At 43.5% G+C, this 22,532-nt stretch overlaps 2 long non-coding RNA genes across 3 annotated transcripts; both read right to left on the minus strand.

The window, feature by feature from the left end:
* Positions 1 to 10,723: 10,723 nt before the first annotated feature.
* On the minus strand, positions 10,724 to 16,948 carry LOC129631810 (uncharacterized). 2 transcript variants are annotated; one of them, XR_008704177.1, is made up of 3 exons: positions 16,672 to 16,948; positions 14,015 to 14,091; positions 10,724 to 11,019 (listed from the first exon to the last, which is right to left on the minus strand). It is a non-coding gene; the product is annotated as an uncharacterized LOC129631810 (long non-coding RNA). The 2 variants fall into 2 exon arrangements; XR_008704176.1 differs by lacking the exon at positions 16,672 to 16,948 and adding an exon at positions 15,890 to 15,967.
* On the minus strand, positions 14,799 to 15,878 carry LOC129631806 (uncharacterized). The gene is made up of 2 exons (XR_008704173.1): positions 15,678 to 15,878; positions 14,799 to 15,123 (listed from the first exon to the last, which is right to left on the minus strand). It is a non-coding gene; the product is annotated as an uncharacterized LOC129631806 (long non-coding RNA).
* Positions 16,949 to 22,532: the final 5,584 nt, after the last annotated feature.

Raw genomic sequence — 22,532 nt, forward strand, 5'->3', positions numbered from 1 at the left:
GTGATCAAGACACTCACTTTCCTGGACCAATTTTACAAGCCTATGTTATCAATTTACCAGACTCATTTTACAAACAAATTAATCTTAGCTTGGGACAAACGTTTGGGACAAATGAGGGTGATTTAAGAAGAAAGGAATTATGTTTTAATAGATATTAAATTGTAGTTTTGCTGAGATCAGTATTTACTGTCTAAAACTCACTTTTTAAATAGCACTTTTGTCATATTATTGTAAAGTTTAATTGAGTTGTTAGGAAGATATTCTAGGTTTGGGTCTGAAGCTCAGCAGTGTAAGCTGTCTTTGGATGCAGATCAGATGCCCATAATCTATAACCAGGAGATTATATGTTCTAGAGAAAAAAAATCACATCATTTAAAGGACTGTGTCCACCCTGGATAAATGCCTCTTATGAGGTATTCTCAACATCCTGCACAAGGATACTGAAGGGAATCAGCTTCCAGGATTTACCCCCCTCCCCTGACCCTTTACTTCCAATTTGCAGCCAGACCAGTTCCTGAAAGCTCCCTGTCAATGCCACTGGACACACACTCTGTACTATTCCTTTGGGACAGTTTCTCAGCCATTCACACCTGGCTGAGAGACTACTCGGAAGGGATAACATCTAAAGCTGTAAGCACAAGTCCTGATTCAACTGCACAGTGAAGTGTGACACAGGAACGCAACTTCTGGATACCTAACTACTGCTCGAGGGATGGGAATGGCAAGGACTGTCTCAGCCGGGGCTGCAGCCAAGGCCACTAGCCCAGAGTCAAGGGCACCCAAGGGTGAGGAGACTGCCCACTATATTCAGGAGCTCCTTCTCTGTACCCCGAGTTGACCAAGGGCCAAATCTCAGCCCAGACAGCACCAGCAGCGTGTAAGTTACAGACCAATTGCCCCATGGCTCTGCCTCTGTGAGAAGCGCCTTTCTCCATGTCCATCTTTCCCTGCCTTTCTCCTTGTCCATCAGTCAGCAGAAGATAAATTGATACATTTTTCTGAGAACCCTGAACTTTCCAGGATGGAGTTTACCCAGTTAATGAGATCTTTTGATCTCATCCAAAGGAAAATTTCCAGGATGGAGTTTACCCAGTTAATGAGATCTTTTGATCTCATCCAAAGGAAAATTTGCAGACTTTACCCTCCCACAGGCAGCTAGGGTCCGTGCTGACCCAGTGGCAGCTGGAGCCCAACAGGGCCACGCGGGGGGTGGGGGGCACTGCCGCTGTCCCTGAGGCAGGTCCGCGGCTACATGATTCGTTAACAGAGGTTATGAAAACACTTACAGTAAAACCTGTCCATTATGAAAACGTGCAGGTAGTACAACAGGGGTGAGATGAAAATCGGAAAGCATTTCAAGAGAGGTTGGTAGAAGCTTTAAAAAATATAGCAGGGGCTTTTCTGGTGGCTCACTGGGAAAGAATCCACGTGCCAATGCAGGACACATGAGCTCTATCCCTGATCCAGGGAGATCCCATGTGTCATGGAGCAATTAAGCCCGGGAGCTGAAACTACTGAAGCCCAGGCCCTAAGCCTGCGCTCTGAAACAAGAGAAGCCACTGCAGTGAGAAGCCCATGCTGAGAAAAGCCCACACAGCAACAAAAACAGAGCATATACAAAATATATATATATATATATATAGGACTGTGGATACCTTCTCCCTCAAGGGACAGGCCCTTTTGGCTATGCGTTTCATAGCCCACCCTGCCACAGGCATCAGGAGCGAGATTCAAAAAGCAACTGCTAGTCCTCAGACCCCTCTGAGCGATTTGCTCCAAGTGGCTTATTCAGTTTTTGATAATAGGGACATGGTGGAAAAGGCTGAACACTCCCAGAGAAATACACAAAGGGCTGAAATGATGGTTGTAGCTTTGTCCACTCAGAGACCACCAGAGGGGAGGTCAGTCTTTGCAGGCCAAGCTGGCCATGATGGACCACAAGGCCCACAGGTACCCAGACCAACCCAGGGTGCCCTGTGTGGACAGAAGAGCACTGGAGGAGAGACTGTGGCAGATTCGCCCTTTTATAGACACCTAGGGAACTGGAGGAGGGAATGCCCCAGACCCCTGAGATCCATGGGGCCCCTTGGCCTTGGATGGTTTCCCAACACTGTGGGGCCCTGAGGTCACAAGTGGCTCTGCCTACAGCACCGTGTATATAACTAGTGCTGAAGCTCGAGGGGTCACTGAAGCGGGGGCCGAGATGGAATTCCTTGGACACCAGTGAAGTCCTTTCTGTCTTAACTCGAAGGGCTGGAAATTTTAACAACCATAAAAAACACATAATTGGAACATCAGTACCAACACAGGCCCACTTTCCAGGAACCCCCTTCGTGCTCCAACAATGGTCAGTGGTTTCTATATCGATTTTTGTGCCTGTCACCTCTCTTTTAACTCAAGGAACTTACTAGTTAAATTAGGCTCCTCTCTGATTCTTGAGGGACAAGGAAGCCACCCTTATGACCAAATGATACTAACAAAACTGAAAAACAGATTAACTCTATAACTGAGATAAAAGACTTAATAGACGCTGCAGTACAAAACACTGAGGTTCTAGGCCTAGCTACAAATAAACAGACTGAGGCCTTACATAATGCTCTTCCAGATTTGGAACCTGTTTTGAGCAATGTAGCCCAGCTGGTAAAGAATCCCCCTGCAATGCTGTTACTGAAAGGTATGTGTTGGGGGTCCAGGCATGTTTTGTACCCTTCCCTCATCAGAAAGACTCCTAGGTTCTCTTGTGGGGCCTCGCCCCAGGAATGTGCACAGAACCGCAGATGATTCTGATCTGGATCCTGCATTGAGCACCAGGGCTCTTAGCCTCCACTTCTGAGACTGAGATCAGGCCCTGGGGGAGAGAAGGGCGCTCTGCTCCGAGTGGAGCTGGACCAGGGCCTGCTGTGTGACCTGAAGGGCATCGTGGGGTGAGCGGAGGTGCCCCCTCCTGCTGTGTGCATGATGCCTCACCAGGAGCGGAGTGTGATCTGAGGGACAGTGTGGGAAAGTCCTATGTTGGACTCTGTGCAGGAGTTGACGATCCTGAGTCCCTCCTGAGACAGTGGCCACAGGGGACTGTGTATTCCCATGGTGAGGGCTTCCCTGTGTGTGTGGTTGGGGCTCAGGAAGGGGGTGTGTTGATCCTAAGCACTAAACAGCATGTTTTCCACTTTCATGATAGAACTGTGAAGACTCATGGACGAAGAAGCCCAGAAGAGGAAAAAGCAGGAGTCAGGCATGGCTCTTTCACAGGTAGGGTCATATTCTCAGTGGATTCTCACACTGCCTTCCTGAAATGCCCTTCTCAAGACTGGCTTATCGTGTCTGACTCTGAAGTGTCCTGTCTGACTACTGTACACACACACTTACCTGGGGCCTTCCCTCAGGGCCTGTCGTCTCCACTTAGATCCTGTCTCCCCATGACCTGGTGACCTGGACCTTGTTAGGAGGCTCCCCTGGGCACCGTCCTGGGAAGGGCTTCCCATCCACGGGTAGGACACGGGGTCTCGGTGCTGTTGGGCAATAGGGACTGTTTAGGGCCCATCTGCATGCACTGTCTGATCTCAGTCAACCATGGTAAAGAAGCTGTATGTGGACCTCAGGTATTAACATGTACAGTACACGGTAAAATCTGCAAAAGATGCCAATGAGTGGGAATCAGTTCTGACTTATTACACTACATTTAAAATTAAATGAGCATCTCCTTGAAAACTTAAGTGTTTGGGAATGGAATGGAACGTTCAGAAAGAGATCTCAGGACTAGATGATGTTTCATATCATTGTCTGTTTTATCTTTTTTTATTCTTTTTCAGTTTCTTTTTTTTTTTTTTCTTTTTAAAATTCTTTTCATTTTTTCTAGTCTTTCCATTGTCTATTTAAACCATGAAATCAAGTTTACTAATATTTTTTGTCTTTTCTTCTTGGTTGCAAGTTGCGTCTTGCAGGATCTTCCTGAGAAGGAATTGAACCTAAAACCCCTGCAGCAGAAATGCAGGCTCTTAAGCACTGGACCACCAGGAAAGTCCCAACTTTACTCATTTTGATTCATTATTTATTTTGGAAACAATATTTAATGTAAGAAATTAGAGACTAAGAATTTGCTCCAAATAGCTTTCCATTGAATTATCAGAATATTATTTCTACTGAAATGATCCTTACCTCTTTTTCTTCTTCTCCTTTTGTGGGAAAATAAAAACTCTGCTCAGCGCTTATTGGTGAAATGTATTTTCATATCAGGGACAGTTGACCTTCAAGGATGTGGCCATCAAATTCACTCCTGAGGCATGGGAATGCCTGAACCCTGTTCAGAGGGCCTTGTACACGGATGTGATGAAAGAGACCCTCACAAACATGCTCTCTGTGGTTAAGGATAACTTGCCTCTGAAGTTTGGGATCTGCCCTGGGGGTGGGTCTCTACATTTTCTCTGTATGCCTCTTGGTAGCCCGTTTTTAGTGACTGAGCTCAAAGCCCTGTTGACTCAGACAAGAAAAGCCTCATGATTGGCATTAGGAATTTAAACTTGTCCTTTCTTCAGGTGATCTGCCCACTACATGATACACAAGGAGTTTTTCCAGAGCTTAAGTATTTATAAAGTTGATTTCAACCTTTTGAAATATCCAATTTCCTATTTTCTACCCCTATGGTCTTGGTTTAGTAGTTCTTTAAAAGTAATAGATATTTTCATATTGTACTATTCCTTATGCATTCAGAAGGATGTAGAGAGTGAATGAATTTGTGAAGTATTGTTCTTTCCATCTTTAATGCTTTAATCAATATTCACACCTTGGAATTCATCAGAGAATTCATACTGGAAAGAAGTGTTATAAATGTAAGAATGTGGCAAAGTCTTTAGTTGGTGTTGGGGCCTTATAATTCACCAACACGTACGTAATGGAGAGAAACCATAGAAATGTAATGAGGGTGGTAAACCTTTAGTGCACGTTTAGTCTTAACTGACCATCAAGCAGTTAAGACATACAGGAGAGAAACTTTTTAAATGCATGTGGCAAAGCCTTTAGTTACAGATCTTATTTTACAGTTCATCGGAGAATTCATACTGAAGAGGAACCGTATAAATGTGATGTTTGTGGCCGGTGCTGTACTCAAAATGAGAACCTTGGAATTCTTCAGAGAATTCATACTAGAGAGAAAACTTACAAATGTGATGAGTGTGACCAAGATTTCAATGCACGTTCAGCTCTAAGCAACCATCAAGGAGTTCATACAGGAAAGAAATCGCATAAATGTAATTTATGTGGCAAAGCCTTCTGTTACAGGTTTTATATTATGGTTCATTGGAGAATTCATACTGGAGAGAAACCATATGAATGTGATGTGTGTGGCCGGTGCTTGACTCAAAATGCACACCTTGGAATTCATCTGGGAGTTCATCCTGGAGTGAAACCATATAAATGTGATATATGTGGCAAAGCCTTTAGTCAAAATGCACACCTTACAGTTCATCAGAGAATTCATGCTGGAGTTCAGTTCAGTTCAGTTGCTTAGTCGTGTCTGACTCTTTGTGAACCCATGAACCGCAGCACGCCAGGCCTCCCTGTTCATGACCAACTCCCGGAGTCCACCCAAACCCATGTCCATCGAGTCGGTGATGCCATCCAGCCATCTCATCCTCTCTCGTCCCATTCTCCTCCTGCCCTCAATCTTTCCCAACATCAGGGTATTTTCAAATGAGTTAGCTCTTCACATCAGGTGGCCAAAGTATTGGAGTTTCAGCTTCAACATCAGTCCATCCAATGAACACCCAGGACTGATCTGCTTTAGGATGTACTGGTTGGATCTCCTTGCAGTCCAAGGGACTCTCAAGAGTCTTCTCCAACACCACAGTTCAAAAGCATCAATTCTTCAGTGCTCAGCTTTCTTTATAGTCCAACTCTCACATCCATACATGACCACTGGAAAAACCGTAGCATTGACTAGATGGACCTTTGTTGGCAAAGTAATGTCTCTGCTTTTTAATATTCTGTCTAGGTTGGTCATAACTTTCCTTCCAAGGAGTAAGCGAGTTTTAATTTCATGGCTGTAATCAGCATCTGCAGTGATTTTGGAGCAGAGAAAAATAAAGTCAGCCACTGTTTCCACTGGTTCCCCATCTATTTGCCATGAAGTGATGGAACCAGATGCCATGATCTTAGTTTTCTGAATGTCGAGCTTTAAGCCAACTTTTTGAGTCTTGTCTTTCATTTTCATCAAGAGGCTCTTTAATTCTTCTTCACTTTCTGCCATAAGGGTGGTGTCATCTGCATATCTGAGGTTATTGATATTTCTCCCAGCAATCTTGATTCCAGCTTTTGCTTCTTCCAGCCCAGCGTTTCTCACGATGTACTCTGCATATAAGTTAAATAAGCAGGGTGACAATATACAGCCTTGACATACTCCTTTTCCTATTTGGCACCAGTCTGTTGTTCCATGTCCAGTTCTAACTGTTGCTTCCTGACCTGCATACAGGTTTCTCAAGAGGCAGGTCAGGTGGTCTCATATTCCTATCTCTTTCGGAATTTTCCACAGTTTATTGTGATCCACACAGTCAAAGCTTTGGCATAGTCAATAATGCAGAAATAGATGTTTTTCTGGAACTCTCTTGCTTTTTCGATGATCCAGTGGAGGTTTGCAATCTTATCTCTCGTTCCTCTGCCTTTTTCTAAATCCAGCTTGAACTTCTGGAAGTTCATGGTTCACATATTTCTGAAGGGTGGCTTGGAGAATTTTGAGCATTACTTTACTAGTGTGTGAGATGAGTGCAATTCTGCGGTAGTTTAAGCATTCTTTGGGACTGGAATGAAAACTGACCTTTTCCAGTCTTGTGGCTATTGCTGAGTATTCCAAATTTGCTGGCATATTGAGTGCAGCACTTTCACAGTGTCATCTTTCAGGATTTGAAATAGCTCAACTGGAATTCCATCACCTCCACTAGCTTTGTTCATAGTGATGCTTCCTAAGGCCCACTTGATTTCACATTCCAGGATGTCTGGCTCTAGGTGTGTGATCACACCATCGTGATTATCTGGGTCATGAAGATCTTTTTTGTACACTTCTTCTGTGTATTCTTGCCATCTCTTCTTTAATATCTCTGCTTCTGTTTGGTCCCTACCATTTCTGTCCTTTATTGAGCCCATTTTTGCATGACATCTTCCCTTGGTATCTTTAATTTTCTTAAAGAGATCACTAGTCCTTCCCATTCTATTCATTTCCTCTGTTTCTTTGTATTGATCGCTAACGAAGGCTTTCTTATCTCTCCTTGCTATTCTTTGGAACTCTGCATTCAAATGCGTGTATGTTTCCTTTTCTCCCTTCCTTTTTGCTTCCCTTCTTTTCACAGCTATTTGTAAGGCCTCCTCAGATAGCCATTTTGCTTTTTTGCATTTCTTTTTTTGGGGGATAGTCTTGATTCCTGTCTCCTGTACATGTCACGAACCTCCATCCATAGTTCATCAGGCAATTTGTCTATCTACTGGAGAGAAACAATATAAATGTGATATATGTGGCAAACCTTTAGTCAAAGTGCAAATGTTGTAGTTCATTGGAGAATTAATACTGGAGAGAAACCATATAAATGAGATATTTGTGGCCAGTGCTTTACTCAAAATGGAAACCTTGGAAGTATTCGGAGAATTCATACTGGAGAGAAACCTTACAAATGTAATGTGTGTGACAAAGCCTTTAGTCGGATTTCTGGCTTGTAGAACTAAAAGAACTAGAGAGAAATCATACAAATATAATTAGTATGGCAGAGCTTTCATTGCACATTCATCTGTAACGACCATTAGGGAACATGACATAAATGTAATTTATATGTCAAAGCCTTCAGTCACAGGAATCATTTTGCAGATCATCAGTGAATCCATACTGGAGTGAAACCTTACAGATGTAATAAATGCAGTAAAGTATATAATCCTTTTGACCTTCAGAAAAGTCAAACTGTAGGAAAACTGCACAAATACAGTGGGTGTGACAAAGCTTTGGATTTTGAGTTCAGAACTAACTAACCGTCATGTAATGAATTCTGAGATCTTACCCATGTAGTGATTGTGGCAAATGTTTTAGAAGACATTAAAACCTTACAAATCATGAAAAAAATCATATTGGAAAGAAGCCATACATTTAGAGTGCAGTAAATCTCAAGGGTAACCTGTACATGAGAGAAAGGATGTAAATGTAATATATGTGACCAGTGCTTCAATACAAGTCTCATTAGTCATATCATCAGGGAATTCATAATCCAGAGAAAGGAAATGTAATAAGTGGGGCAAATGCATCAGGTAGCATTCAGGCCTAAAAAGACATCAGGTGATCCATACGCAAGAGACCTTACAAATGTATTCATTGTGGTGAGGCTTTTGTCAGGTGTTTCCATTTAGCCTTCATGAGAAAACTCATACCCTGATACTAGAAGCTATGTTGATGTAATGAGTGTGTCTTGACAACAGTCTTATAGAGAGCTTATAGACAACAGTCTCAATTGAAGTGTGGTGTTGGAGAAGACTCTTGAGAGTCCCTTGGACTGCAAGGAGAGCCAACCAGTCCATTCTGAAGGAGATCAGCCCTGGGATTTCTTTGGAAGGAATGATGCTAAAGCTGAAACTCCAGTACTCTGGCCACCTCATGCGAAGAGTTGACTCATTGGAAAAGACTCTGATGCTGGGAGGGAGTGGAGGCAGGAGGAGAAGGGGACGACAGAGGATTAGAGGGCTGGATGGCATCACTGACTCGATGGACGTGAGTCTGGGTGAACTCCGGGAGTTGGTGATGAACAGGGAAGCCTGGTGTGCTGCGATTCGTGGGGTGGCAGAGTCGGACACAACTGAGCGGCTGAACTGAACTGAACTGAACTGAAAGAAGTCATTCGAGGCGGCTATGGCCCCCACTCCAGTACTCTTGCCTGGCAAATCCCATGGACGGAGGAGCCTGGTAGGCTACAGTCTATGGGATTGCGAAGAGTCGGACACGACTGAGTGACTTCCCTTTCACTTTTCAATTTCATGCATTGGAGAAGGAAATGGCAACCCACTCCAGTGTTCTTGCCTGGAGAATCCAAGGATGGGGGAGCCTAGAGGGCTGCCGTCTATGGGGTCACACAGAGTTGGACACGACTGACGTGACTTATCCACTTAGCCAAAGAAGTCATTCTGAAGGACAAGCTTACAAGTGATAATGAATGTGTAAATCCTTCACTCGGGGCTCATATTTCACCAATCATCAGATGATCCATACTAGGAAAATCTTTACAAGTGTACGTAATGTGGCAAGGCTTTTAGGTGCTGCCTTAAACTCAGGATTTATCAAATACTTATACTTAGAAATGCAAAGGCTATGGCAGTTTTTACAATTACTACTCACTCTTTAGGTATGTAGGAATATATATCCTGGAGACAAGCCACACAAATGTGTTTGTAGGAAGGAATTTTCTGAAACAGCGAAGTTTGGGGATGATACTACAGCAATGCTTTACAGATGCAATTGGAGTGAAATAAGTTCTACCTTGAGTTGAAGTATTATGCAATAAGAGTCCATATTGAAGAAAAGTCATGAACTGTGTAGGCAAGGGCTTTCTCAAGACATCAGAGTGTATTAGACTTAAAAATATATGTCTTTCAAAGAAACCACACAAAAGTTGTGCATGCTATTTCCTCTAACTAACTTCTTTAGGATGAAGACAAGGGTGCCCACAATCACCTCAACTATTCAACATAGTTTTGGAAGTCCTAGCAGTCAGAAAAGAAAAAGAAATGAATCAAGATTGGAAAAGAAGTAAAATTCTTACTGTTTGCAGATGACATGATCCTCTACATAGAAAACTCTAAAGATACCACCAGAAAATTACTAGAGCTAATCAATGAATATAGTAAAGTTGCAGGATATAAAATTAATACTCAGAAATCTCTTGCATTCCTATATACTAACAATGAAAAAAGAGAAACTAAGAAAAGAATCACATTCACCATTGCAATGAAAAGAATAAAGTACTTATGAATAAATTCACCTAAAGAAACAAAAAGACTTGTGTGTACAAAACTATAAAACACTAGTGAAAGAAAGATGACACAAATAGGTGGAGCAGTATACCATGTTCGTGGATTGGAAGGATCGAGATAGTGAAAATGAGTATTCTACCCAAAGCATTCTATAGATGGGAAGATGCTCATGTATGAACTTTGAGTTGTAAAATGAGTAATTTCTGGGGAGCTATGTGCCGCATTCTAACTGCAGTAAATTCTTCTGTGTTACTACATACTTTAAATTTTTCAGTGGAGTAAATCTGAAGTGTTCTAACCATACAAACATCGAAACTGGGAGTTCATGGATGTGTTGATGACTGGATTGTGATAATATTTCACAGTGTATACATCTGTTAAATGGTCACATCATGCCTGATAAGTATACACATATCCATTTCATTAGTTCTATCTCAGTAAGGCTGGAAAAGAAGAAAGTAGGAGGTGGACGGGGTTTGCCACCTTTAATGGTGTTCAACCCATGTTTCCTATGAGATCCGTGAAGCATTTTGCAAAACCATGTATGGTACCCCCTGCCCTATCAGACGTCCTCAGATACCTGTGTGGGTCCTAGTCCCAGGTATGTTCACAGTGCAGCAAATCTGATCTGGATTCTACATTGAGAACCAAGGCTCTTAGGCTCCACTTCTGAGACTGAGAACAGCCCCAGGGATGAGGAGGCCACTCTGCTCTGAGTGGGGATGGACCAGGGCCTGCTGTGTGACCTGAAGGGGATCGTGGGGTCAGCGGAGGTGCCCCCTGCTGCTGGGTATGTGAGGCCTCACCAGGAGGGGAGTGTGATCCGAGGGAAAGTGTGGGAAAGCTCCTGTGTTGGTCTCTGTGCTGGAATTGACTGTCCTGAGTCCCTCCTGAGACAGGGGGCACAGAGGACTGTCTGTTCCTCATGGAGGGCTTCCCTTCATGTGTAGTTGGGGCTCAGGTAGGGGGGTTGTTGATTGTAGGTATTAAACAGCATGTGTTCAACTTTCAGTATCCATCTCTGCAGGATGTCTGAGAAAAAACATGGAAGAGGGGAGAAAAAGAGTCAGGAATGGCTCTTTCTCAGGTGTCATATTCTGAGTTGATTCTCAGTCTGTCCTTCCTGAAATGCCCATCTCTGGACTTGCTGATCATGTCTGACTCTGGAGTACCCTGTCTGTCTCCTGTACATGCACATTCACCAGGGGCCTTCTCTGAGGGCCTGTCATCTCCACTTAGATCCCGTTTGCCCATGACCTAGTGACCTGGACCTTGTGAGGAGGCTCCCCTGGGCACCGTCCTGGGCCGGGCTTCTCACCCACGGGTTGGAGACGTGGTCTCAGTGCTGTTGGGCAGCAAGTTTGCTTAGGGCCCATCTGGATGTGCTGTCTGCTCTCTGTCAACCAGAATAAATAAGCTGCACATGGACATCAGGTATTAATACTCACAATACGTGGTAAAATCTGGAAAAGAGGCCAGTAAGGGGAAATCAGTCCTGACTATTTATAGTACATTTAAGGACCTCCTTGAAAATCTTGGTGTTTGAGAATGGAATGGAAAGTTCAGAAAGAGAACTCAGGGCTAGGGGGCTTTTCATTCCATCATCTATTTTTCACTATGAAATCCAAATTTTCTAATTTTTTTTGTCTTCTTTGTCACATGGTGCAGCTTGCAGAATCTTAGTTCCCTGAGTATGGGTTGAACCTGAAACTCCTGAAATGGAAGTGCAAGGTCTTAACCATGGGACTGCCAGGGAAGTCCCCAACTTTACTAACCTTGGTTCATTGTTTTATTATGGCATTAACAAATAGACTTTGGTTTTTGTTAATAACTATGGAACTAAAATTAACTGCAGATAAAATCACTTTTTTTTAGAAAAATTATTTATTTGGGTGTTCTGGGTCTTTGTTGCTGCTTGGTCTTTTCTCTAGTTGCCAGCATTGGGGGCTGTTCTCTAGTCGTGGTGCATGGGATTCTCATTGTGGTGTCTTGTTGCAGAGCATGGGCTGTATGATGCTTGGGCTTCAGTAGTTTCAGCACGTGGGCCTAGTATTTTGGGCTCTTGGGCGTTACAGCACAGGCCTTAGTTGTGTCACTTGGTCTTAGTTGCCCCGAGGCATGTGGCATTATCCTGGAGCAGAACCCATATCTTCCGCATTCGCGGGTGGATTCTTTAGCATTGCACCAGGAGAGATGCCCTCATATTATTTTTGAATACAGTTATTTTATCGAGATAGGACTCAAAGTATTCTATATATGTTTTTTATATGTCTACTACTTTTTCTTTCTTTTTTTTTTAAACTAATGTAGTATTAGAGTTGAGACGTCCCTATTGGTACAGTGGATAAGAATGTGTCCGCCAATGCAGGGGATATGGGTTTGATCTCCCTGGTCCAAGAAGATTCCGCATGCCTGGGAGGAACTAAGCTCATCCACCACAACTACTGAGCCCATGCTCGAGAGCCTGTGAGCCAAAACTGCAGACCCCATGTGTTGCAACTACAGAAGCCTTGTGCCGGCAGTTCACCTACAACCTGTTCTCTGTAACAAAAGATGCCATTGCAGTGAGAAGTCCACTCACCACAACTACAGAGTATCTCCTGCTTAGTGCAACTAGAAAAAGCCACACAAAGTAACAAAGACCAGCACAACCTAAATAAATAAACAAGCTTTAAAAAAAAGTACTATTGACAAACTTAAGTACAGTTAATTCATTTTCATGGCCCCAGAGATGCTGAAATACATATGACTAAAAGTGATAATGAGAAAATGATTTAAAAATGTGTCAAGAGGCAACTCTTCATTTCAGTCAATTGTGTATTTACATGTGCATGCATGTGTGCATGGATATGCAACTCCATGGTTTTATTACAAAACATCATCTCATAAATAAGCTTTGTACTTTTGCTGCTGCTGCTGCTGCTAAGTCGCTTCAGTCATGTCTGACTCTGTGCGACCCCATAGACGGCAGCCCACCAGGCTCCCCCGTCCCTGGGATTTTCCAGGCAAGAACACTGGAGTGGGTTGCCATTTCCTTCTGCAATACATGAAAGTGAAAAATGAAAGTGAAGTCGCTCAGTCGTGTCCGACTCCTAGCGACTCCATGGACTGCAGCCTACCAGGCTCCTCCATCCATGGGATTTTCCAGGCAAGAGTACTGGAGTGGGGTGCCATTGCTTTCTCCTGTAACAGTTGAAATTATATCTTAAATATATTATGTAGCCTTAAATTTTTTTCTACCCCAGCACAGGAATGATTTAAATAGTAATAAGATTACTGATATTGTGTGGAGGGGAGGGGTTGAGGAGTGACCCTATACAATGACTTTTTATGGCCTTCCATTGCTCTTCAAATTCCTTGATATTATTTGAGGTTTCTCAGGGAACTCTTATTGATGGACTTTTATGCTCTGTTACTTAAGGGTTTGATTCCTTAGGTTCAAAGGAATTCAACTTGACTTACTCCCTCCTCTTTTATATAAAAGGGGACTGAGTTCTAACTCGGATAAGATGGTTTTGGGGGTACAGTCCACCATATTTTCGGTTTGCTGACTTTCTGAATAAAGTCGTTATTCCTGCCCCAGCAACTTGTCTCTCAATTATTGGCCTGTTGTGTGGAGAGCAGTAGAAGCTTAGAATGTGAACTAAAGGAACAATGCGGTTTTCATCAATTTTTAAAGATGTATTGCTCTTTTTGGCCACATGATGCAAAGAGCAGACTCGATGGAAAAGACCTTGATGCTGGGGAAGATTGTGGGCAGGAGAAGAGGGCGACAGAGGATGAGATGGTTGGATGGCATTACCCACTCAATGAACAGAAGTTTGAGAAAACCCTGGGAGATAGTGAAGGACAGGGAAGCCTGGTGTGCTGCAGTTCATGGAGTTGCAGAGTCAGATTCGACTTAGCAACTGATCAACGAAAATTGCTATTTTTAAAGCAATGGTTGGTAAACTTTGTCAATTAAAAAAAAAAAAAAAGAAAACAAAAAACAAAAAAAAAGGTATTGACGGAAGTTCCCATCACATACCTTAGTCCTCCAGTATGAGACTGTAGGTTTTGACCTTGTGTCTCTGGAACCGAGCCATGTGGAGTTTGGCCTTCCAGCTGAATGAAGAACAAAGAGAAAAAGTTGTTATACGGGATGTCACTGTAAAATGGCACGTTTTCCCCAGGGTTAGTTTTGTATTTCTTATTTTAGTTTGTAGTACAGAGAGAAATCCAGAAAAAAATCCTTGTTTTCTTAAGATGGTTCAATTATTCTACTGGCAGGAAATGTTCTGCATCCAATTATCGCCCTACAGGAACTCTTTGGAGACCCAGGTTCCCAACCCCTGAATTGCCAGAAGCAGGACAGGCAAGAACCTGCTGACAAAAACATTTATTTATTTATTTATTGCACTTGAAAATATGTGGCTTATTTTAAAATACGTTTTGGTATTGATTTCTCACATAGTTTCACAGTAATAAGAGAATAGGCCCTGTATGATTTCAATACTCTTTATTTAGGCCATGAAACTTTTGCACCTAGTTTTACGTCATGTTCCAGTGTCTCCTGGTTAATAGTCTATGGGAACTTGAATAAAATTTGTATCCTGCTTTTGTGTGAAAATTATATAAGTCTTAATTATGTTGAATTGGTTCACAATTATTTTCATGTCTAGTATATCCTACTTTCCTGTCCATTCTATTAATTTTTGAGAGTTTAATATTGAAATTCCAACTAAAAATCTTAATTTGTCTACTCTTAAAAAATTGTGATATATAGTGGAACTGTCTGTAACTATTTTCAAAGCCTCATGTAAATGTGTTGTCATACTTTTGTAATTTCAAACAATTTTAAAAAGGAAAATACAATCTTTATTGAAACTTTTCTACTTGTTAGGAGGACATATCCTAGTTTCCAACATACTGGTCTACAAAGTTATAAGCTTTTGCCTTAGAAGTGTAACGGGGTGACACAGCGACCTGGGAAGGCCGGCCGCCTCTGAGGGCATGGCGGCGTGGAGCCCCGCCGCAGCCTTGCCTCTGGTCCGCGGAACCCGCCAGCTTCCTCCTGTCCACTGTGCCCAGTGCATGTTGTCCTCTCATCCCAAGGGGGAGCTCAAAGTGACCCAAATCCTCACAATTTCCAGGAGGCTGTGGGGGAATGTATAAAAGTTAAATTGGAGGAATTTAAGGAGAAGAGATCTGCCTAGCAGCCAACAGGCACTCAAAGAAGAAATCAAAGGTAGGCACGGATTGCAGATTTTTAAGTCTGTCCCCAAACACTGACCATACCGTGGCTGCTTAGATGTTGTTAGTAAAACACTGGATGAATCTTATTAATAGGGGCTTCCCTTGTGGCTCAGCTGGTAAACAATCTGCCTGCAATGTGGGAGACCTGGGTTAGATCCCTGGCTTGAGAAGATCCCAAGCAGAAGGGAAAGACTACCCACTCCAGTATTCTGGCCAGGAGAATTCCATGGACTCTATTGACGGGGTCCAGCCCCGGCTGATCTAGGGTATTCGAAGGAGAGACGGCATAGGCGAGGATCAGGAAACAACTGCTTAATTAAACATTAATTAAGGATATAAAGAGTAATACAATGAGGATAGCTCAGTAGGAAAATTCAGTGGAGAAAAGAGGCTGAGTAGCTTGGTTTATGCGGGAGACCAATAAAACTTCAAGACAAGAAGTTTGCACCACTTACGTAGGCCGCAGGCGTCCTTCCGTTCTCCGAAAGGAGAGGAGACACTGAGGCCTCCCCGGTCGGATCTTAGAAGCCCAGGCATAATTAGCAAGCATGGCGGGTTCCGCGCTCCAGATGGAGACTCAGCCAGAATTTGAGAGAGAGAGCGACATGGGGAGACCAAGTTTCAGTGAACAAGGCCCGCACTTTATTTTCCAAAGTAGTTTTTATACCTTAAGTTGTGCATAGAGGATAATGGGGGAAGGGGTGGAGTCATGCAAGGACAGCAGTTCCTGGTCCTAATCGAAGCCAGGCTTTCAAACTTATCATATGCAAAAGTTCAGGTGAATTACATCATCTTCTGGCCAGGCGGCCTGTTAACATTTTAAGAAACTTATTTGTCTCTAAAGGTGATTATTCCAAAGTCAGGCACCAGCGTCCAAAAAAACATTGGACAAAGCTGCATTCTTAGAGGGCAAAGGTGAGGTAGGCTCAATCAAGAAAAGAATTAACTCAAGGGTCCAAGCTTACAAACATTGAGGCTACTACTTACATTTCTATACACCCATTATATCAATCAATACACTGCCAAGGACACAGTAGGTAAGGAGTATGGAGACTTAGCAGCAAACATTGGCCCAATAAGTGAAAAACCCTTCACCAATACAATTTCTAATCAATCTTTTAACTACTCAAAGGAATCTGTGTTTAGGCAGTTTAGAACATCTCCTGCCTCTCACAGTTGGGAGGCTCTGAACAATCACATGTGGCCGGAAAAACCTATTCAGGCAGGCTAGAGGATTTCCAAAGGAGTTTGTAGGTTGAAACACTGTCACACCCAGGAATTATTAACTGGAGCTGTAAGCTAACTCTTTTTTTCAGAGAGAGGTAGTGGGGGACAGCCCCCATAAAGTCAGAGGTGTAGGTGAAAGCACAAAGCAGAAAGTAGGCAGACTCTGGTTTTGGGGGTAGATGCTCGAGAATTTCCAGGGGGACTCCTGAGGCTCGATCCCACCTTTGCGTATGCCGAGCTTCCTTCCTCATGACCTTTGTCATGGGCGGAGTTCCTCACGCTGGCTCCCAGCAGTGATAGAATTCCAGTTGAGCTATTCCAGATCCTGAAAGATGATGCTGTGGAAAGTGCTGCACTCAATATGCAATATGCTGGCTCCCGGCACTGTATAGACCATGGGGTCACAGAGTTGGACATGACTGAGCGACTTTCACTACTACCACCGTTCTTTCCTGAACATATGACAAAATTTTGTTCAAAGACATTTCCATACTGTAATTATAGAAGAATATGCTATCTATTTAGATGTTAAAAGCAACAACAACAACAAAAACAGGATGTAATTTATGGGGAATCACAGGACTGTTAAACACCTCCCTGCCCCTTGCCCCGCCTTGCTCTTGCTCTGCAGACCTGGACGCTCGTTGCCCCTCCCCTCCCCTGCAGGGATCCGACCAGTGTCCCGACCTGGACGCTCCGCCTCGGAATCTGCACCTGTGCAGTTTCCTGCGGAAGCAGAAGGCCACAAGGGAAGGTCGCCGGGCACCCATTGAGTTTTTTACTTCTAGTGTAAATGTCAACAAAAACAAGACTGGGAGCTGACTGTGGCTCAGATCATGAACTCCTTATTGCCAAATTCAGACTTAAATTGAAGAAAGTAGGGAAAACCACTAGACCATTCAGATATGACCTAAATCAAATCCCTTATGATTATACAGTGAAAGTGAGAAATAGATTTAAGGGCCTAGATCTGATAGAGTGCCTGATGAACTATGGACGGAGGTTCGTGACATTGTACAGGACACAGGGATCAAGACCATCCCCATGGAAAATAAAGGCAAAAAAGCAAAATGGCTGTCTGGGGAGGTCTTACAAGTAGCTGTGAAAAGAAGAGAAGCGAAAAGCAAGGGCAAAAAGGAAAGATATAAGCATCTGAATGCAGAGTCCCAACAAATACCAAGAAGAGATAAGAAAGCCTTTCTGGGTGATCAATGCAGAAATAGAGGAAAACAACAGAATGGGAAAGACTAGAGATCTCTTCAGGAAAATTAGAGATACCAAGGGAACATTTCATGCAAAGATGGGCTCGATAAAGGACAGAAATGGCATGGACGTAACAGAAGCAGAAGATATTAAGAAGAGGTGGCAAGAATACAGAGAAGAACTGTACAAAAAAGATCTTCACAACCCAGATAATCAGGATGGTGTGATCACTCACTTAGAGCCAGACATCCTGGAATGTGAAGTCAAGTGAGCCTTAGAAAGCATCACTACGAACAAAGCTAGTGGAGGTGATTGCATTCCAGTTGAGCTATTTCAAATCCTGAAAGATGATGCTGTGAAAGTGCTGCACTCAATGTGCCAGCAAATTTGAAAACTCAGCAGTGGCCACAGGACTGGAAAAGGTCGGTTTTCATTCCAATCCCAAAGAAAGACAATGCCAAAGAATGCTCAAACCACCACACAATTGCACTCATCTCACATGCTAGTAAAGTGATGCTCAAAATTCTCCAAGCCAGGCTTCAGCAATACGTGAACGGGGAGCTTCCAGATGTTCAAGCTGGTTTTAGAAAAGGCAGAGGAACCAGAGATCAAATTTCCAATATCCGCTGGATCATGGAAAAAGCAAGAGTTCCAGAAAAACATCTATTTCTGCTTTATTGACTATGCCAAAGCCTTTGACTGTGTGGATCACAATAAATTGTGGAAAATTCTGAAAGAGATGGGAATACCAGACCACCTGACCTGCCTCTTGAGAAATCTGTATGCAGGTCAGGAAGCAACAGTTAGATCTGGACATGGAACAACAGACTGGTTCCAAATAGAAAAAGGAGTACGTCAAGGCTGTATATTGTCACCCTGCTTATTTAACTTCTAGGCAGAGTACATCATGAGAAACGCTGGGCTGGAAGAAGCACAAGCTGGCGTCAAGATTGCTGGGAGAAGTATCAATAACCTCAGATATGCAGATGACACCACCCTTATGGCAGAAGGTGAAGAGGAACTAAAAAGTCTCTTGGTGAAGGTGGAGAGTGAAAAAGTTGGCTTAAAACTCAACATTCATAAAACGAAGATCAAGGCATATGGTCCCATCACTTCATGGGAAATAGATGGGGAAACAGTGGAAACAGTGTCAGACTTTATTTTTTGGGGCTCCAAAATCACTGCAGATGGTGACTGTAGCCATGAAATTAAAAGACGCTTACTCCTTGGAAGAAAAGTTATGACCAACCTAGATAGCATATTGAAAAGCAGAGACATTACTTTGCCAACTAAGGTCCGTCTAGTCAAGGCTATGGTTTTTCCAGTGGTCATGTATGGATGTGAGAGTTGGACTGTGAAGAAAGCTGAGCGCCGAAGAATTGATGCTTTTGCAGAGTGGTGTTGGAGAAGACTCTTGAGAGTCCCTTGGTCTGCAAGGAGACCCAACCAGTCCATTCTGAAGGAGATCAGTCCTGGGATTTCTTTGGAAGGAATGATGCTAAAGCTGAAACTCCAGTACTTTGGCTACCTCGTGGGAAGAGTTGACTCATTGGAAAAGACTCTCATACTGGGAGGGATTGGGGGCAGGAGGAGAAGGGGACGACAGAGGATGAGATAGCTGGATGGCATCACTGACTCGATGGACGTGAGTCTCAGTGAACTCCGGGAGTTGGTGATGGACAGGGAGGCCTGGCGTGCTGCGATTCACGGTGTCACAAAGAGTCGGACACGACTGAGCTACTGAACTGAACTGAACTTAGTTGTAAACCTGTGGTGCGCGCTTAGCCGTCCAACCAGCCCTCGCCACGCCCATCTTCAGGGTCCTGCTGGTTCTGTGGAAGTAATATCCCAATTCCCTTTCGCCCGCCCCAAATAAACCCAGAGGCCGCGGTTGCAGGTCGAGTATTCGAAATAGCTCTGAGGCTTGTCCTTGCCGTTTGCTTTTCGGCCTTCGGCCCCAGAGACACCGCCTTTCGGGATATTTTCCTGCTTAAAACTTAACCGTTAGTACCTACGCCCTGCCTTGTAAAGTCCTAGGGGCGAGGGGGATTCGGACACGCCCACCTCCACCGCCTCACCCTGTCGGCCCCTGGAGGTCGCGTGGACAGCCCCGCTCCCGGAGAAGCCGCGTCCTCTCCCCTGTCCTGCGATTCTGGAGAGCCCGCCCGGCCCGAGACCCCCCTCTCTCCCAGCCTCTCTGCCCTCGCATCTCCTCAGGCCGATCGTTCTGCCCCACAGGCCTCCCTTCCTGGTCAGTCCCTTTTCCGCACCCCTGGGCTGGACGTGTGACACCCAGCGTTTTTCCGTCACGAGTCCGTCTCGTTGGAAAATGTGCTCTTTTGATAGGTGGGCATTTCATTTACTCAACATTTCTGTAGATACGTGGGCGAGGGGGATCTGAAGAAGCAGTGACTGAGAGTGCAAGGCAAAGTCAGAAGTGGAAAACAATGAGAGAACCGACGGGGTCGCCCAGGATGGCTGAGGCAGTTGCAAAGGGATGGTAAAATGAAATAGAGTTAGCCCTTAAAGTAGCGGGTGGGTGAAAGAATAATGGACAAAGGCATGGTATTTCCAGGAGCTGGAGACAAGGAGACAGGGGCCTTGCGTCTGCGGTAGGAGGGCTGACAGGGGTGATCCTAGGAGAGAAACAGGGATAGATATTGACTAGAAGAGAAGAGAAGGAAGTAAGCCTAGACACCTGGAGTGCCCCAGAGTGGGAGTGTAACAGGGAGAGAAGGGGTGTGACAAGAAGGTAGAGAGGGAGCAGAGTTGGACAAAGAGACAGATGTATAGATATTTAGGAGAATTAGAAGGGTGGGGGTGGGGAGAAGAGCAGCAAGAGGAGAAAAAGTTGCAGAGAGGGGCAGTACAGGTGTGAGGGAAGAAATAGGAGGGCAGAAACAGCATCCCACCCGAGGCAGTGGACACCAAAGGACTGTTCCACACAGTGAGGTCTTCCTGTTTTTGTGGTTGTCGCAAACGAAGGGGGGATGTTGATTCTAAGCCTTAAGCAGCCTGTTTTCCACTTGCAAGATCAACTTCTAAAAACTTACATTGTCTGAGGAAGAAGCTGGGAAGAGGAGGGAAAAAGGAAAGAAAACAGGAATGGCTCTTTCTCAGGTAAAATCATATTCTCAGTTGATTCTCAGTCTGTCCTTCCTGAAATCCCTTCTTTGGACTTACTAGTCATGTCTGACTCTGAAGTATCCTTCCTGACACCCGTACATGCACACTCACCAGGGAACTTCCCTCAGGGCCTGTCGTCTCCACTTAGATCCCATCTCCCCATGACCCAGTGGCCTGGACCTTGTGTGGAGGGCACCATCTTGGGCAGGGCTTCTCACCCACAGGCTTGAGAAGGGGTCTCAGTGCTGTTGGGCAGCAGGGATTGCCTCGGGTCCTTCTGGATGTGCAGTCTGCTCTCTGTCAATCAGGATTAAGAAGCTGTGGGTGGAAGTCAGGTACTAACATGCACAGTACCTGGTAAAGTCTGGAAGTAGACCTAAAAAGAGAAATTTGTTCTAACGTAATTGAAGCTAAGTGAGTGAGTCACTGACTTCAAAATCTTGATTGGAAATAGGATGGAAAGTTCAGAATCAGGTATCAGTGATAGAGGGTGTGCTATTCCATCATCTGTTTGAATCTGTGACATGAATCTAAATCTCTGAGAGCTGGAAATTCACTTTCATTGCCTTCATTCTTCAGATTTTGTCTTTTCACGGTGTTCATTTTGTGGTTTGGCACAGAGATGCTTTTACTTTTGATGCAGGTGAAGTTTCCTCTTCATTGTTTAACTCAGAGATTCACCATTTGTTATGACAACTGTCTTTTTTCCACTGGGTTTTCTTGGCATCCTTGTCATTAGATTTTAAATATATGCAAATGGTTGTTTCTGAACATTCTCTTCTGTTCCCTTGGTTTATAAATCTGTGTTTATGCCAATACTACACCATCTGGATTATATCATGATATGGCTTGAAATTTTAAAAAGGGTGGCCTTCATCTTGCATCTTTGTACTTATTGAAGAGTATTTTTGCAGTTTGTGGTCCCATTGAGAATCTTTATGAGTTCTGGCAAGTTTTTTCTATTTCTGCAAACATTTCTATTGTAAGTTTCATAATGAATTCATTAAATCTGTGGAGCACATTGAGTAACTTGGAAATATAGAGTACTGAGATTTCCAGTCTATGACTACTAGATTTATTTGTTTATTTTGGATTTCTTTTAGAAATGGTTAAATAGTTTTCAGTGTATATATTTCACCTCCTTGGTGAATTATTCCTAAATATTTCACCCATTTTTAATACAATAGTAAATAAAATTGTTATGTGATTTTCTTTTAACATTGTTCATTGTGTACAGAAATGCAGCTGATTTGCACGTTGACTTTTGTATCCTGCAAGTTTGCCAAAGCTGCTATTTGATGTGGCAGGGGTTTTTTGTGTCTGTGTGGAATCTACAGTTTATACATAAAAGACCTTGTCCTCTAGGGAAGAAGGTAACTTTCTAATTTTTCACTTTAGGAAGCTTTGATTTCTTTTTCTTGTCTAATTGCTCTGGTTAGGGGTTTCAGTCCTTTGTTGAACAGTGATGCAGAGTGTGCGTCCTTGCCTTCTTCCCGATCTCAGAGGAAAAGTTTTCAGTCTTTCACCATTGAGAACAATGTTAGGTGTGCTCTTTTCATACATCACATATTTTAGTTTGAGATACTTGTTTTGGAAACAAAACAAACCCCCCAAATGGACGGGAATGTATGAAAAATGAGAACAGAGATGAGATTTCAGGGCAGAGAGGAAAGCACAACATTAATAGTGGTTGGAAACCTCTTGTAATGTACATAGAGATGATAGCTTACGGTGAACAACGTCAGATTCATGAT

The sequence above is a fragment of the Bubalus kerabau genome, chromosome 17 (genome assembly GCF_029407905.1).
Source record: "Bubalus kerabau isolate K-KA32 ecotype Philippines breed swamp buffalo chromosome 17, PCC_UOA_SB_1v2, whole genome shotgun sequence".
Taxonomy (NCBI): Eukaryota; Metazoa; Chordata; class Mammalia; order Artiodactyla; family Bovidae; genus Bubalus; species Bubalus kerabau.